The 17,157-nt window shown below is 36.8% G+C and overlaps 1 protein-coding gene across 22 annotated transcripts in view; it reads right to left on the minus strand.

Annotated features, from left to right (window-relative positions):
* Window positions 1-17,157, minus strand: part of CDK19 (cyclin dependent kinase 19) — a 203,883-nt gene that overhangs the window by 156,533 nt on the left and 30,193 nt on the right. For 10 of the 22 annotated variants that reach the window (XM_084963043.1, XM_084962987.1, XM_084963088.1 and 7 more), the window contains exon 2: window positions 4,001-4,062. The exons of the other annotated variants lie outside the window; for them this stretch is intronic. The gene's annotated coding sequence lies outside the window, so the exon portion shown is untranslated. The remainder of the gene's footprint in view (window positions 1-4,000; window positions 4,063-17,157) is intronic. 22 annotated transcript variants of the gene reach the window in all.

Below are 17,157 nucleotides of genomic sequence, written 5' to 3' on the forward strand. Positions count from 1 at the left end.
GCCCTTGCTCAGTGGGTTAATGATCCAGCGTTGCCGTGAGCTGTGGTGTAGGTTGCAGACTCGGCTCGGATCCGGCGTTGCTGTGGCCCTGGCGTAGGCCAGGGGCTACAGCTCTGATTGGACCCCTAGCCTGGGAACCTCCATATGCCGCGGGAGTGGCCCAAAGAAATAGCAAAAAGACAAAAAATAAATAAATAAATAAAAGAATAGGCAAATATATCAATGAAACAGAACAGAGAGCCCAGAAATAAAACCACATAAACACAGTTAGAAGATCTTTGACAAAGAAGCAAAGAACTAGAGAAAAAGTCTTTCAACATATGATGCTAGAACAAATTGGACATCCACGTGTAAAAACCTTAATCTAGACATGGACCTTACACCCTTTACAAAAATTAATTCAAAATGGAACACAGAACTAAATGTAAAATGCAAAACTATGAAACTCCTAGAAGATAGCATGGGAGAAGATCTAGATGACATTGGGTTCAAGATGAATTCTAGATACAATATTAAAGTACAATCCATTTTTAAAAAAATAGGTAAATTAGACGACTTTGGCTCTGCAAAAGACACTTTTAAAAGACTAAAAAGATAAGCTGCAGATTGGGAGAAAATATTTGCAAAACATGTATCTGTTAAAGGACTGTTATCCAAAATAAACAATTTAACATTATTACAAACTCAACAAGAGAACAAATGAGCCAATTTTAAAATGGGCATGGAGTTCCCTTGTGATGCAGTAGGTTAAGGATCCAGCTTTGTCACTACAGCAGCTCAAGTCACTGCTATGGTGCAGGTTTGATCCCTGGCCAAGAAACTTCTGCATACCACGGGTGCAGCCAAAAAGAAAAGAAAAGAAACTTGCATTATATATGAAAATAAAAAATAATAAAAAGTTAAAATGGGCCAAAAAATCTGGACAGAGATCTCAACAAAGAAGATATTCAGATGACAAATATATGAAAAGATGCTGAATATTACATGACATTAGAGAGTTGCAAATTATAATAACAATGAGCTACCACTACACACCTACCGGAAAGGCTAAAAGCCAGAATGTTGACAACACTAATGCTGACAAGGATTTGGAACAAAAGGAAAGCTCATTCATGGCTTCTGGGAATGCAAAAATAATATAATCACATTGGAAGACAATTTGGCAGTTTCTTATAAAACTAAACATACTCTTATCATATGATCCAGCAATTGCACTCCTTCATATTTACCAAAATGAATTGAAAGTTTATGTACACACAAAAATCTGCACATGAATGTTTATAGAAACTTTATTCATAATTGCCAAAACTTGGAAACAACCAAGATGTCTTTCAGTAGGTGAAAGGATAGATTAACTGTGGTATATCCAGACAATGCAATGTTACTCAGCACTAAAAAGAAATGTACTATCAAGCCATGAAAAGGCATGTTAGAAGCTGAAATGTTTATTACTAAGTATAAGAAGCTAAACTGAAAATGCTACATCTTATATGATTACAGCTAGGACATTCTGGAAAGAGAAAACCATATAGATAAAAAAAGATTAGTGTTTGCCAGAGGCTCAAAGGAAGGGAGCCAGAGATAAATGGATGGAGCACAGATGAGATTGGGGCGGGGTGGGGGGGTGGGGGGAGGGGGGAAGCAGGGCACAATTATTGAAACAATGACACATCCATTAAGGGCAAGAAAAATACTGCTTGGAATCAATAGGCCCAAGATGGAAGAAGACTCAACTTCCAGTAGACCTTAAAGCCTCATTGGACACTCATTGTAATACATTAGCATGGTAAATGACAAGCTCACAGGTGCTAAGATAGTTCCAAGGCTGACTACAAAAGGCCAAAAAGTGGGCCATGATGCAATTCTTAGAGACCCCCACCCTTTTTCCACGAGAGTTAGAATACTCCTCCCACCTGTTTAGTGTATGAAATTACCCAGCCCATAAAAACTAACCACCACACAAACCAAGGGTGCTCCGGGTTTCTGAGGTCTGCATTCAGCCTATAGAATGTGTATCTCTCTAAATAAACTTTCACTTTACTACAGCTCACGCTTGAATTCTTTCCTGGGTGAAGCCAAGGACCACAACTTGGGGGCCCATCCCAAGACCTGGAACGTAAACCTAAAAAATAAAGTCAATCATTTTTTAAAAACTACGTTTATAACCACCCATTTTATCACATCTTTTTAGAGAAGTCAGGGGAATGAAGACCTGGAGAAGAGAGTCTTCCTTTGCCCTCATATGAGCAGTACTTTACATCTTTTATGCTAGTGAAAATCTGTTGAGATTCTCAAATTGGTAATAAAATACACCACAGACAGATTAGCTAAACAAATATAAGGTTGCATAATTCGACAGTGGTGAAAATTGCCAACTAACCTAAAAAGTAAGTATGAGAAGGCCTTCAAGAAATTACTTCCAGGAGTTCCTGCTGTGGCACAGTGGGTTAAAAATCTGACTATAGCATCTCAGGTGGCTGCAGAGGCACAGGTTTTATCCCTGGCCCAGCACAATGGGTTAAAGGATACAGTGTTGCCACAGCTGCAGCTCTGATTCAAACCCTGGCCCAGGAGCTTCCACATGCCACAGATGTGGCCATTAAAAAAAAAAAAAGGAAAAGAAATTACTTCCAATCTATCCTTGGTAAATAGAAAAATATCCTCCAAATAGCCAGTGAAAAGAGCAAAAGAAAGAAGAAAGAGATTAAGAGGTAAAACTGCGGCATTCCCTCAACGCTCAGCAGGTTAAGGATCCAGCGTTGTCACTGCTGTGGCTCTGGTTACAGCTGTGGGGCTGGTTCAGTCCCTGGACTGGGAACTTCTGCAGGCCACAGAGGCAGCCAAAAATAAATAAATAAATAAAGGTAAAATTGAAGCTAACCTCAATAAACAGCCCTGAAACTCTCCTAGTTAAGAAAAGCAGCTCTTCTGAATAGGAAGAAAGTGAAAGAAATAGTGAAACGTAATTGATTATAAAATGGGGTGATCCTGCGTAGGGCACAGAGTAGAAATAAATATATAGTACCCTAACTTTATAGAACATTACATCCTTAATATACAGTATAATGTGCAGCCACTTACTTGATATCAATAAAAATATAATTTCCAGAAGATATTAAAAAACCATTCCCCTAATTCCCATTCAGAATCTATTGAAAAACTACCCATGTTATTAACTTTATGTCTAAGAATACAACATTATTAGCTGGTATAGGTCTTTAAAAAAAAAAACCCTCAAGTATCTGAATAAAGCTCATAAATGGCTTCGAAAATTCATAGAAAGTAATATCTATAATATCTAACAAATAAATGGCAATGTATTTTTTTTAATCAAAGAAGCACTACCCAGGAAAAGTATATCATATTATTTTCTTAAAAATAACTCATTAAGAAGGTCTCTATAAGAACATATTTTACAAACGTGTGGGATGTGTTTGTTTCTCTCCTGAAACAAGAGCTAACTTGAGAGAACAGCATATTAACAGGTTCTGAAGAGAGAAGTAATTAGCATATTGGAAACTAACATTTTTGGCACATGGGACCCAGAGCAAGAATGTCTATCCTCCAGTCATGAGTCATGGACTAGGCTGCCTCTTTACTGTGAAGCAATCTTTCAGTAGAAGGAGCAGCAAGGAAGAATACAACGTGTGAATAATGACTTGGCCAACTTCCCAGGAAGAAATCATAGTGAAACTAGGTCTGAGAAAGTTAGATAGCACATACTATACATCACACTAACGCTCTTTTCCTTTCACCCTTACTCTTTAGTTAACAGCAGAGAGAATGAAATTTAGTCTTCAGTTATACTTAGAGTTTTCTATTTTTTAATGGGGTTTAGTAACGCTGAATAAAATTATTCAAGTATTAGCTTGGTTTTACATCTTGTGGAATGCATCATTATAAATTATTTTGTGATGACATTTGTGAAAAGCTCTCACCTGTCACATACCCACCCCAGCACACACACACAATGACACCAGAAGGCAACACTCTGCTTTACCTTCTGCTGAAAAGTCTGCTACCTCCAACGCCTGAGGTCCATACACGAAGCCCTCCTGGAATCTATGAACACAGCAGAGGCAAAAGGCAGAGAAGTTTATGTAGATTTAAAGTTACACTGCCCAAAACATAAAATGCCAAATGCCTATCACAAGTCTTTATCTGCCAAGGAAATCGGATTTTAGATTTGACGATGAGTAAACCAACAATATATTGATAATACTCAGAGTTCATTATATATTACATGGCTAGTTATATTGAAAAAACACAAGTTAAGCCTTAACTAATTTATATTCTCATCAACAGAGGTGATTTACACTACCAGAAATACTAATAACAATTAAATTGTAAAAATTATGTGAGAGAGCCAATACATATATAAGGAATACATAAGAAAAATATACTTCACAAAATGAAGTGTAATAGACTCTACAGCTCAGGGTACATTCTTTCTTAGGACTGGAGACTGTTGGGAATATGCGAGAAAAACAATTAGAAACAGACCTGGAAGAGGACAAAGACAGACGGGTAAAGGAAAAGTAGAACTATAAAGATATTCTAGTGCCAAGATTTAATTCAAGTCTGACAGCAATGTTGAAATGAGCCAGATACTACATATGCTAGGCAGTATGGGGGAAATCTACCTTGTTCCAACAGTACAAAATAAATACAAGCATGAAACATAGATCGCTTTTCTGAAAACATTCACATAAAAAAATTAAGAATTTAATCAGGTAAAATATTTAGAGCTCAGATTTCATTTCATTCTTTACTGATGATAGGGCTTAAAGACTACAAAATCCAGCTGGTATATGAGAAAAGGGAACATGTAAAATTTACTAGTTATTAAGTTTAAAAGAGGGTGGCATGTTATCTTTTTGCAATATCAAGAAATTCTTTTAAAATATCATCACAAAATCAGGAAAGAAGGGACAAAGCATTGTCTCAAAACATGACAATATGTCAACAAAGAAACACAGGCCCTGAAGTCAGGGGGCATGAATTCAAGTTCCAACTAAATCACTTAATTGCTTTATGACATTAATCTCTCATACAGCCACATCTGTTCAAGGAGGACTTCACCATCTCTCAGATGTATACCGAATATCAAGTGAAATGTGGTATTAATAATCACAGCATGCTACATTTTGCAAAAATTTAAATCAGTGTACTTGACATAAATTAACAACTTAATCAAAGTTGTTAACTAAGAAATAGAGGAAATGTAGAGTGCCAAGCCAAGAAATTTGGGGACCTGTGTAGGGAAAGAAACCCAAAGAAGCAAAGCAAAAAGGCTGAGCTGGCCAAAAGAGCCTAGAATAGTTGACACAGCTAAATGGCAGCCAGCAGGTCAGAGTCCCCAAGAGATGGTTATATCATATTACTAATTTAGGAATTTGCCCAGCACTATGTGCCTCAGATAGACCTTCTCTTAATTCCCAACAACCTTATAAACTGCATCCTCCTCTAAGGCAGTGCTTGTGGCATTTTAAGCCAAAAATCTGAGATATAGTAACTACCTGCATATCACATACATTTTTAAAAACCAAAGAGACAAGATCCCACCTAATGAAACAATAATGCATCAAAAGCTTTTATAGGATGTATGATGTGCCAGACACCATTCTAAAGCTCTACAGGTACTAACTCATTTGGTTTTCGCAACTCTGAGATAGGCCCTGTAATAAACTCACTTTACAGATGAAGAAAGTCAGACACAGGGAGCTTAAAGAAAACTTGCCTAAACGCACACAGCCTGAAGTAGCAAACCTGTACCTCAAACCCAGCCTGTCTACTTCTAGAGCCACACTCTTAGTCACTGTATCAGCCAGTCTGTGGAATTAAAAATCACATAAACTGGAGTTCCCATGGTGGTGCAGTGGAAATGAATCCAACTAAGAACCATGAGGTTGCCTGGCCTCGCTCAGTGGGTTGAGGATCCGGCGTTGCCATGAGCTGTGGTGTAGGTCGAAGACGCAGCTTGGATCTGGCATTGCTCTGGCTCTGGCATAGGCCAGCAGCAACAGCTCTGATTAGACCCCTAGTCTGGGAACCTCCACATGCTGCAGGTGTGGCCCTAAAAAAGACAAAAGACAAAAAAAACAAAAACAAAAACAAAACAAAACAAAAACACATAAACCAAACACTGATCTATATGTAAGGAGTCAAACAATTATAAAAATTAAAATTGAAATAACTTTTGTATAAAATATATTAAAAAAGAGAAATCTTCATAATATAAACCAAAAGAAAAAATTAAAAAAATTTTAAACAAAAAAAAGACCTAAAAAAGACTAAAGAATATATACCCAAATAACATTCAAATAATCCTGGTGTTAGAGTAACAAGATTGATTCTATTTCCACTTATGAAAACTTGTGCTGTGTGACTGCATAACTCAAACATTCTTAAACCTTCAAAAAAAATTCAACACAATGAGATAGTGCCACATACCCATTAGGATGGTTACTATCAAAAAAATTGTTAAAGGAGTAAAACAAGGGTTGGCAAGAAGGTGGAGAAACTGGAACTCCCGTGTACTGTTGGTGAGTATGTAAAATGGTACAGTTGCTATAGAAAACAGTACAGTAGTTCTTCAAAAAATTAAAAATAGAATTACTATATTATCCAGCCATTCCACTTCTGGTCATAGAAGAGTTAAAAGCAGGGATTCTCAAAGAAATAGGTGTACACTCATGCTGATAGCAGCATCACTCATAATAGCCAAAAGGTGGAAGCCACCCAAGTCTCCATCGATGGATGAATGAATAAACAAAAAGTGCTCTATGTGCACAATGGAAGATTATTCAGCCTTGAAAAAGAAAATGCCTGTGCATACTATGACACAGATTAACCCTGAGGGTATTATGATAAAAAGTAGGATGGTGGTTCCCAGGGGCTGGGTGAAGGGGGAATATGGGGAGTTATCCTTTAATAGGTACAGGATCTGTTTTACAACGTGAAGAGTTCTGTGGATAGGTGGCAGAAAAGGACAGCACAAAAATATTAATGTATTCAATATCACTAAACTGTACACTTAAAATGATTAAAATGGCAAATTTCATTTTATGTGTATATATGTTACCAAAATTTTTTTTAAATTAGTAAGTGCTAAGTGTATAACATCCAAAATGGAAGGAATAAAAGACAAAAAGAAAATTATCTGCTATTTCATCTCCCATGAAAACTATTGTAAATTCCTTTTTAATGTATATTGTTATATGGCTGCAAAAAGTATACTACGTACATTTTTTAAGTAATTACTATCAATATCATTCTTACCAATGTTAATCCTCCTTAGTACTGAAATACCCAATTTTACTAAAATTTTAATTGGAAAAAAATTTTAACTCAAAGGTTAAAATAATTAAAACAATTTTTGCTCTAAGAACTTAGAGTATGGTATCAAAATAATACTTTAAATCCTCTACGTTTCCCAGCAGAACAGCTTCCCTACTCAGTTACTAATGAGTTATATTCTTGTATGTTAAGACTTTCAATCAAATCTCTTTTGTAAGAGATTACATATACTACCCCTTAGCTGTAGTACTAAATTGGTCTCCTTACTACCATTCTCAATCCCCTTTGAGGCAGACATACTGCCTACCTACCATCTGCCCATTCTCCCTTTCTTCCTTAGTAATAGACCCTGGTTTTATTCCGGGCACCATGCACCTAGTTAAGAGTGTCCACTTTCTAGCCTTTCTTGCTGCTAGGACTGGTGAATGAGCTAGAAATAGAAGTGACTGGATGGAGCTTCTAGGAAAGCTACGTAAAGGGGACTGACTTAGTTGGGTGTGTGTCTGTAACCTGGACATGATGAATGGCACTCCTGCAGTCACTTTGGACCATGTGGTAACATAAGCTATGCCAAAGGACAGTAAAGCAGAAAGAAGGAACTTGAGACCCTGTGAACTCAGATCCTAAAGCCACCACATAAAGTCAGGGCTTTAGTGAGGAAAATACCTCTATCTTGTTAAGACCACTTGCCTTGTATTCTAAGTAAACCCAAATCTAATTAATAATTCACTTTTATGCTGCTATATGATCTTTCTAAAATGCATATCATAATTGTAAAAATCGTTATCTTGCCACATAGGCTCTTTCATAACTTCTTTGGCCTGTGGTTATTTCTACAGCCTTACCTTAGCCTGAAACTCCAGCCATAAAGAACCACTTGTAGGATAGTGACTATAGTTGATAATACTGCATTGCATATTTGAAAGTTGCTAAGGGAATAGATCTTAAAAGTCTTCATTATAAGAAAAAAAAAGAATTTTGTAACTATGTAAGTTAAGAGATGCTAAAAAGAAAGAGAAAATATGTATTTTGCACTCAAGATATGGTATATTATCTACGCAGTTAGATCAGTTTTATTAACTGTGCCATCTACATTGTCAAAATCCCAAAGATTTCTAAGTATATTGTTGTATCATTAACTACAAATGGTGTATTAAAACTTTTCTCAACAGAAGAAAGGGTGGGGGAAAAAAACTGTAACTGCAATGTATACATCTAAGGATGACCTGACCCCCTTGCTGTACAGTGGGAAAATAATAATAATAAAAAAAAACAAAACTTTTCTCTTACTCTACAAACAAAACAAAACAAAACAAAACACGTGTAGGCTTCTCACCCACCCTGCCTTTGAACAATCTGTAATACTTTCCAGCTAAACCTTTCGCCAGCCATTCTTCAAGTCTCAGCTTCTTCAAAAAGCTTTCCTGATGCACCCACCATATACACAGGCACAGACAGCACATCTATGCACCAAATATGAACAGACAATCTTCCTATGTGATTACCTTTTTCTACACAGATACTATAGTACCTTCCAGTTAAAAGGTAATTTTGGTTTTCTCCTCTGCCCTTGTCACTAAAGTGAAAGTCCTTGAGAACAGAGACCACAGTAATCTTTGGCTTTCCATTGCCCTTTGCACAGTCTAGAGTACAAGCTCAATAAATGCTGGGTCAAATAGTGAAGTTCAGAGAAACAGCCACTCTTTTTTTCTTTTTCTTTTGGCCATGCCCATGGCATGTGGAAGTTCCCAGGCCAGGGAAGGAACTTGAGCCACAGCAGCAAATCAGACCAATGAAATAACAATGCCAGATCTTTAACCCACTGAGCCACAGGGGAACTCCAAAAGAGCCATTCTTAAACACTTCGGAAATTTCATGTTCTCAAATATTTAAGAGCACATTGTTGCCTTCATTTCAAAACACAAAAATTCTGACATAAAGGAATATATTAGAAGAAATCAGAATTTTAAGCCAACTGAATATACTTAATTTCCTTAAATATAAAACAGCATTTCTCTTCCAAAACAAACCAAGGATCCCAAGTAGATAAATAGGTCTTTTTTTTTTTTTCAGTACAATTTTTGAGGTATTCTAGAGAATAAAGCAACAGAGAATATTTTCTGTCTTTGCAAGGCATCCCTACAACAAATATGTATTAAGGCTCATTTATGTGCCAAGCATTGTACTAGGCAGTTAAATGTAGAATAATGAGCTCTTTGAAAAAGCCCCAAGGTATTACAAGTGCCTCATCTCCATGAGATGACAACGTTTAGACGAGACAGCATTTACAATTTTTTTTTTAATTTTTAAAGGGAAAATGAAACTTTTAAGAGATTTAATTTTCCATTTTTTTTATGAGCTCCAATGTGCTTTTAGCAAAGAAAGGAGGAGCCAGAGTCTTTTAGACCCCACTGTGCAGCACTGTACCAGATTCTTTATATTTAATTATCTCAATTAAGTCTCATAAAAATTTTGTGAGATAGTTCTTAACCTCATTTTAAAGGCTAAGAAGTTCATAATTTGTGAAAGTTAAACAGCTAGGATCTGAGCTCAGAAAAGTCTGCCTCTAACAACTGATGTTCATTACATTAGCTCTTAAATTTTTAGATATAAACATAAAACATGGAGGCCAAGAAAAAATTATTAGCGAACAACACATCAATTTACATAGCTTCCATATGCTTCATCATGATCCACAACAGTTTAGCTGGGTACAAGGAAGCCACTTTTTAAATGACAAGGAATAAACTGACTTTAAAGAGCACAACCAATAGAACAAAATTCAAACTTTCTGAAATAAGCTTTAAAGCATAAATAAAAACCAAGAGCAAAACTTCAGAATAAATCTTTCTTATTACACTCTTCTTTAATTTCCACCAGTATTAAGTAGGAGAATACACCACGGAGGACAATGTCTCTCCTAAATTCTATTTATCTGTTTCACAATCCCAATCAATGTCCATGAGGGAAAGCCTATTTCTCACTACATAATATTTTGAATAAGACCTCAGATGAGTAACTTCATCCATGAAAAGGATAGTAAAAACAGTAATAATAGAGTCTAAACAAGAAAGTAATTCTAGGGGAAAAAAAATTAAGTTAATGCTATGACTATTGTATTTCAACAATCCTTACCCAGATCAAACCTCAAAGGAGATGTATTATTATGACAGTGCATATATCAAGGAAACTCTTTATTAGAGGTTCATGAAAGGATATAGATAAAACTAAACAAGAAGTTCCTGAAATGGTGACACAGGGGATTTCAGGTGGATAGAATAAAGTGTCCCAATAGTGAGGATGGTTCAATGCAAAGATGAACAACAAAAAAAGCGTCAAATTTCCTACTATGGGGATTTTTTTTTTTTTTTTTTGCTTTTTAGGGCCACACCCCCAGCATATGGAGATTCCCAGGCTAGGGGTCCAACAGGCACTACAGCTGCCAGCCACAGCAACACAGGATGCAAGCCATGTCTGTGACCTACACCACGGCTCATGGCAACGCCAGATCCTTAACCCACTGAGCGAGGCCAGGGATCTAACCCACACCCTCATGGTTCCTAGTTGGATTCGTTTCCACCACACCATGACAGGAACTCCTGGGGATATTTTTAAATTGAGAAAATTTTAAGCATAGGAAAGTTCATGTTTAATACTACCTGAAAGCAGAGTTTGGCATCAGAAACTTAAGTCTTTCTCATCCAGGAACAAATGCTTAGTTCCACAACTTCCAGGCATTACCAATCAATCATCTTTTAGTTACCTGGAGAGAGAGGATCCTTCACTGTGTCCCAGAACTCAAGAGTCCACGCCAACACTGCACTGTTATGCATATTTTTATACAACACAGAAAAGAGGTTTCACACTGAATTCCATAGGCCTGTTCTCAATGGAACATAGCAGAACCTGGTGAAAGCAAGGTACTACTAGACACCAAAACAATGCTTGATTCAGGGTCAAAGAATCTCTCCCAACAACTTGCCCAAGTGCCTCTCGCACTGCACTCCGATCCCAATTCTTCAGAATAAAAATTTAAAGATTCTGGCATTCCTGCTGTGGCACAATGGGATCAGGAGCATCTCTGGAGCACAGAGACACAGGTTCGATCCCCAGCCTGGCACAGTGAGTTAAGGACCTGGTGTTGCCTGCAGCTATGGCATAGGTCACAACTGCAACTCAGAGATCTGATCCCTGGCCAGGGAACTCCATATGCTGCAGGGTGGCCAAAAATGAAAAAAAAATTTTTAATTTTTAAATAATAAAAAAATTAAAGATTCTAACAGGAAATTTGTGAACTATAAAAGCTAATGCTATAGTTATACACCAAAACAGAAGCAACTCCTTAAAAGAACTTGCTATCCTCAACTAATTCAAGAGAGAAACATAATTAGTAAAGAAAAGGACATAGATTTAACAGCTCTTATCTATCAAAACAGAATTGAATTCTTACTTTTACACTCCCTCTCTAAATCAGCCTGGAAAAACCAGAAGAAAATTAGAACAAAGGATACAGTTTCCACTCTGGAATTATGCAGTTGGTAAAACTGCTATTTTTTCCTTTTATGCCACCTCAATGACCTCACAATTTGGACCCAGGTTCTGGGCATTCCACTCAGCGACCTTCCCGGACACTTTTCTGGGGTGTCCTTCACCCACTCATCCAGCTGGTCACTGAATCTCACCTACCTCCTAAATGCCTGTGACCTTCCCCCAGCCCTGCCCCTCTCCCATCTCCATAGCTGTCACTAAGAACAAGTTCTCCTCATTTCTCACCAGGAACTCCCTAAGAGTCTCCTGCTCCACTCTCCTCCCTCTCTTGTCCTCTCCATCCTCCACACTGCTGCAAAACCGATCATGAAATTCCTTTCTACAAGGTTACACAATCAACTATTAGCAGTGGTTATCTCTAGAGAATGTCAACATTTTTTGGTGTTGCCCGTGTGCATTTTATAACAAGCATGTGCTCCTTTTACAATCAGAAAAAAAAATTTACTATTTCCATTTGGGAAACTATTGGAATCTACTCCATTTGGAATCTATTACCCCAATTCTCTATCAGGTTAAAGGCCGAATTCTTTAGCCAGGCAGGCACACAATGATCAGGCTCTGCCTTCTCAAATATATTTCCAACCTCCATCCCATGTACTTATTCTAGCCATCCTGAATTTACTTGCTGTTGTTTCTTCATAGAATACAGAGATGTAACAATAATCTTGAGTCTGTTCCTAATAATTAATCTGCCTCCACTAATAGTTATGTCATTAATCTAAGAAGAAGTCTTATTTATCCCATCTTGCAGCCCATTATTCCTAACTAGCCTACAGACCCACAGTTGTACCAACACATTAAATTCTTTCCTTCCAGCCAGGCAGAAATTGCTGTAGACAGCCCTTTGCATCCACAGCCTAAGAGATGATATGGGAAGCAGCACAATGCAGTGTGCTAAATTTGGGTAGGGGACTGAAGAGAAAAGTAGGGCAAGGACCCTGGATAAATTTGCAGCACAACTTCTCAGAGTGGTCCAGCTTTATCTGAAGTGTTATAAATTCTTGTCACGTAAAGGCACAATAAAGTTAAATTTGACAATAACACAAATATTTATATTACTTTCCCTCCTTCTTTTAGCATGAAAATCCAAAAACTAGCCACTTTTTCAAAGCACATTATTGGTTTCACCTTCCTTCAGTTTCTTCGGTGTAAACAAGTACAAACAACCAAATGAAAATTACAGAGATTATATGTAACTTAATGAAGTCTTGTCTTCTGATTATAAATTACACAAAATTCTCTCTTTCAAATCACATAAAATACAGAAACAAAACACAGATTTTTAAAAATACAAACCAAACACATAAAAACAATTAAAATATTCCTTTCATCTGATTGTGTACTTGGGCCAAATGAAACCAGCAAACAGGGTTACCCAACACAGATTTCTACCTAAAGAAATAAATTAAGAAAAAGATAGAAATGAGCCAGAAAGACAAAGACAAATACCGTATGATATCACTTATAACTGGAATCTAATATCCAGCACAAATGAACATCTCCTCAGAAAAGAAAATCATGGACTTGGAGAAAAGACTTGTGGCTGCCTGATGGGAGGGGGAGGGAGTGGGAGGGATCGGGAGCTTGGGCTTATCAGACACAACCTAGAATAGATTTACAAGGAGATCCTGCTGAATAGCATTGAGAACTATGTCTAGATACTCATGTTGCAACAGAACAAAGGGAGGGGGAAAAAAATGTAATTGTAATGTACACATGTAAGGATAACTTGATCCCCTTGCTGTACAGTGGGAAAATTAAAAAAAAGAAAAAGATAAAGAGGGACCAAGACAAAGAGTTCAATAGGCTGCAATGGCTGAGGAGCAAATCTAAGGATTTTCATAATTTCTGTACTATATTATACAATCTCCATTCTATTAAAAAGAACAAAATTACATTGTTCTTAGCTGTAATTATGGTATTATGGTTACACAAGAGAATTTTTTTTTTTTTTTTGCTTTTTAGGGCTGCACTCATGGCATACGGAGGTTCCCAGGCTAGGGGTCGGATCAGAACTACAGCTGCCAGCCTATGTCACAGCCACAGCCACGCAAGACCTGAGCCATGTCTGCGACCTACACCACAGTTCATGGCAACACCAGACCCTTAACCCACTGAGCGAGGCCAGGGATCGAACCTACAACCTCATGGTTCCTAGTCGGATTTATTTCCGCTGCGCCACAACGGGAACTCCAAGAACATGTTTATTTTTAGGAGATGCATGCTAAAATATTAAAAGGTATAGTGCCACGACGATTGCAACTTACTTTCAAGTGGTTCAGAAAAAAAAAAAAATATGTATATATATTTCATATACATATACACACATTTATAGAGAAAGCATCTGTTAACCACTAACCTGGATCCAGGAATGGTAAACTACAGCCCAAGCCAAATCCAGCTGAGCCTGTTTTTGTAAATAACTTTTACTGGAACATTGCCCTGCCCATTCATTAACCTGTTATCTATAGCTGCTTTTTCTCTACAACTACAGAATCGAGTACTTTTAACAGAGACCACATGGCCTCCAAAGCCTAAAATATTTACTGGCCTGTTAGAGAAGTATAGAAACTATCCGGCCCTTTACAGAAAAAAAAATTTACTCACTTCTGATGTAGAGAGTGAATATATAGTGATCACAGAAGCTATATGGATTTTTGATATGTTTGAAACAATTTGTTAAGGACTTCATGACACTCTAGAAATAGAGATATTGAAGAGCCAACGATCATCAAAATTTCCCATTAAAAAATTAACAGCAGTAAAAAAAAATTAATGGTAGGATTAATACATATATTATTATAGCATAAAAGAATCATCTCCTTTATTCCTCACAACTCATAAGGAAACATCACTCTCCATTTTTACAGATTTCTTTTTTTCACACTCTAATCCTTTCCAGTTCTTCCCAAAGTATATATATTTAAAAAAAATAAAAAACTTTCTACACATTTAGAATTTATCTTGCCCAAACACCTCCAGAACTCTGAGCTTATTATTTTTTTCACTTAGTTATTTTTTTTAATCCTAGTTATAGCACACATATGCACTTTCTTTACAAAGGGAACAATAATGGAAATCAGAGCAACAGCTGCTTTTGGCTGAGTGCTAAGCCACAGGCAGGTGTCTTTTCTTTTCTTTTTTTTTCTTTTTTTTTTTTTCTTTTCAGGGCCACACCTTTGGCATGTGGACATTCCCAGGCTAGGTGTCGAATCAGAGCTACAGCTGCCAGCCTACACCACAGCTCAGGGCAACACTGGATCCTTAACCCACTGAGAGAGGCCAGGGGTCGAACTCTCATCCTCATGGATACTAGTAGGGTTCATAACCCACTGAGCCACTGCAGGAACTCCCTCACTTAGTTATCTTTTCTCACTGTGTATTTTTAATTTAGTCAAATTACTAAAAATCCTAAAAGGCTGGAACTTTGTCACATGTCCCTTTACTTTAAAAAAAAAAAAAAAAAAAAAAAAACCACTATCAGACCTAAATATGAGACCTAAAATTGGGACCTGCTGTCTAGCACAAAGAACTCTACTCAATATTCTCTGATAACCTATATGGGAAAAGAATCTGAAAAAGAAAGGATATGTGCTTAAGTATAATTGAATTACTTCACTGTATAGCAGAAATTAACACAACATTGTAAATCAACTATACTTCAATAAAAGAAAAAAAAATGGAAAAAAGATCTAAAACTACAAAACTCTTGGAAGAAAACAAAGAAGTAAATCTTTGCAATCTTAGAGCAAACAGGAGTTTCCTAATGCAACAAAATAAAAGACATAAACTAGACATCATTAAAATTAAAACATTTTCTGCTTCAAAGGACACCATCAAGAATGTGAAAAGGCAATCCGCAAAACGAAAGAAAATATTTGCAAATCATAAATCAGATAAGGGCCTAGCATCCAGAATATATAAAGAACTCTTACAACTCAACAACAACCAAGGATAAAAAGACAATCTAATTTTAAAAATGGGCCAAAGAATATACACAAATAGCCAAAATTGAGCATGAAAAGATGCTTGATACTACTAGTTATTACGGAAATACAAATCAAAACCACATGAGATAACACTTCATACCCAGTAAGATGGCTAAAATCAAAAACAATATCAAATGCTAACAAGCATATAAAGAAATTAGAATCCTCACACATTGCATGAAGGAATGTAAAATGGTGCAGCTGCTTTAGTAGTTCCTCAAAAGGTTAAATATAGAGTTAACATACAATCTAGCAATTCCATTCTTAGGTATATACCCAACAATTTAAAACATGTGGTTGGAGCTCCCGTTGCAAGGTAATGAACCCAACTAGTAATCATGAGGATGCCGGATGCGGGTTTGATCCCAGGCCCCACTCAGTGGGTAAAGGATCCGACATTGCCACGTTGCTGTGGCTTGGATCCCACGTTGCTGTAGCTGTTGCGCAGGCCTACGGCTGCAGCTCTAATTTGACCCCTAGCCTGGGAACTTCCATATGCCACAGGTGCAGCCCAAAAAAGACACACACACACACACACACACATATATATATATATATATACACACATTAAATGTTCACAGCAGCATTATTTACAATAGTCAAAAAGTGGAATCAACCAAAATGTCCATCGACTGACGAATTACCCAAAATTATAAAATATGGTAGTCATATCAATGACTAATGATATTCTTTAGTCATTTACAAGCATGATGTAAATACATTCTACAATATGACTGAAACTTCTGCTAAGATGGATCTAAATAAATATTTATTGATAAAAAATGCATAACATCAATAAATTTATCAATATCTTAGAAAGTTTACAGAAAAGTGCATTCTGACAACTGATAATTATTTGCCTTCATCAGTCTCTTCATTAATCATCATGAATACTCCACAAATAGTTCTCATTACTTTTATATTAGATATCTTACTAAAGATACGAATGTTGGAGTAGGAGTTAGAATAGAACACCAATAACATCAGAAACTGAAACATACTAAGAGATCTTAAGGGAAGTATTTAATATTTCTGGACTTCTTTTAGGGCAAGCAATTTGACCAAGATACACAATTTCATGAAGTTCCAAAAGCTTATGCTGCTTTTTGGTTTTTGGTTTTTTGCGGGTTTTTTGTTTTTTTGTTTTTTGTTTTTTGGTTTTTTTTTACTTTTTAGGGCTGCACCCACAACATATAGAAGTATCCAGGCTAGGGGTAAAATTGCAGCTGCAGCTGCCAGCCACAGCCACAGCCACAACAACGCGGGATCAGAGCTGCATCTGCAACCTACACCACAGCTCACAGCAACACATGATGCTTAA

This window comes from Sus scrofa, chromosome 1 (genome assembly GCF_054392235.1).
Source record: "Sus scrofa isolate SSC_HxYL_T2T_F1_AM1 chromosome 1, Sscrofa_HxYL_maternal_Yorkshire_Landrace_v2.0, whole genome shotgun sequence".
Taxonomy (NCBI): Eukaryota; Metazoa; Chordata; class Mammalia; order Artiodactyla; family Suidae; genus Sus; species Sus scrofa.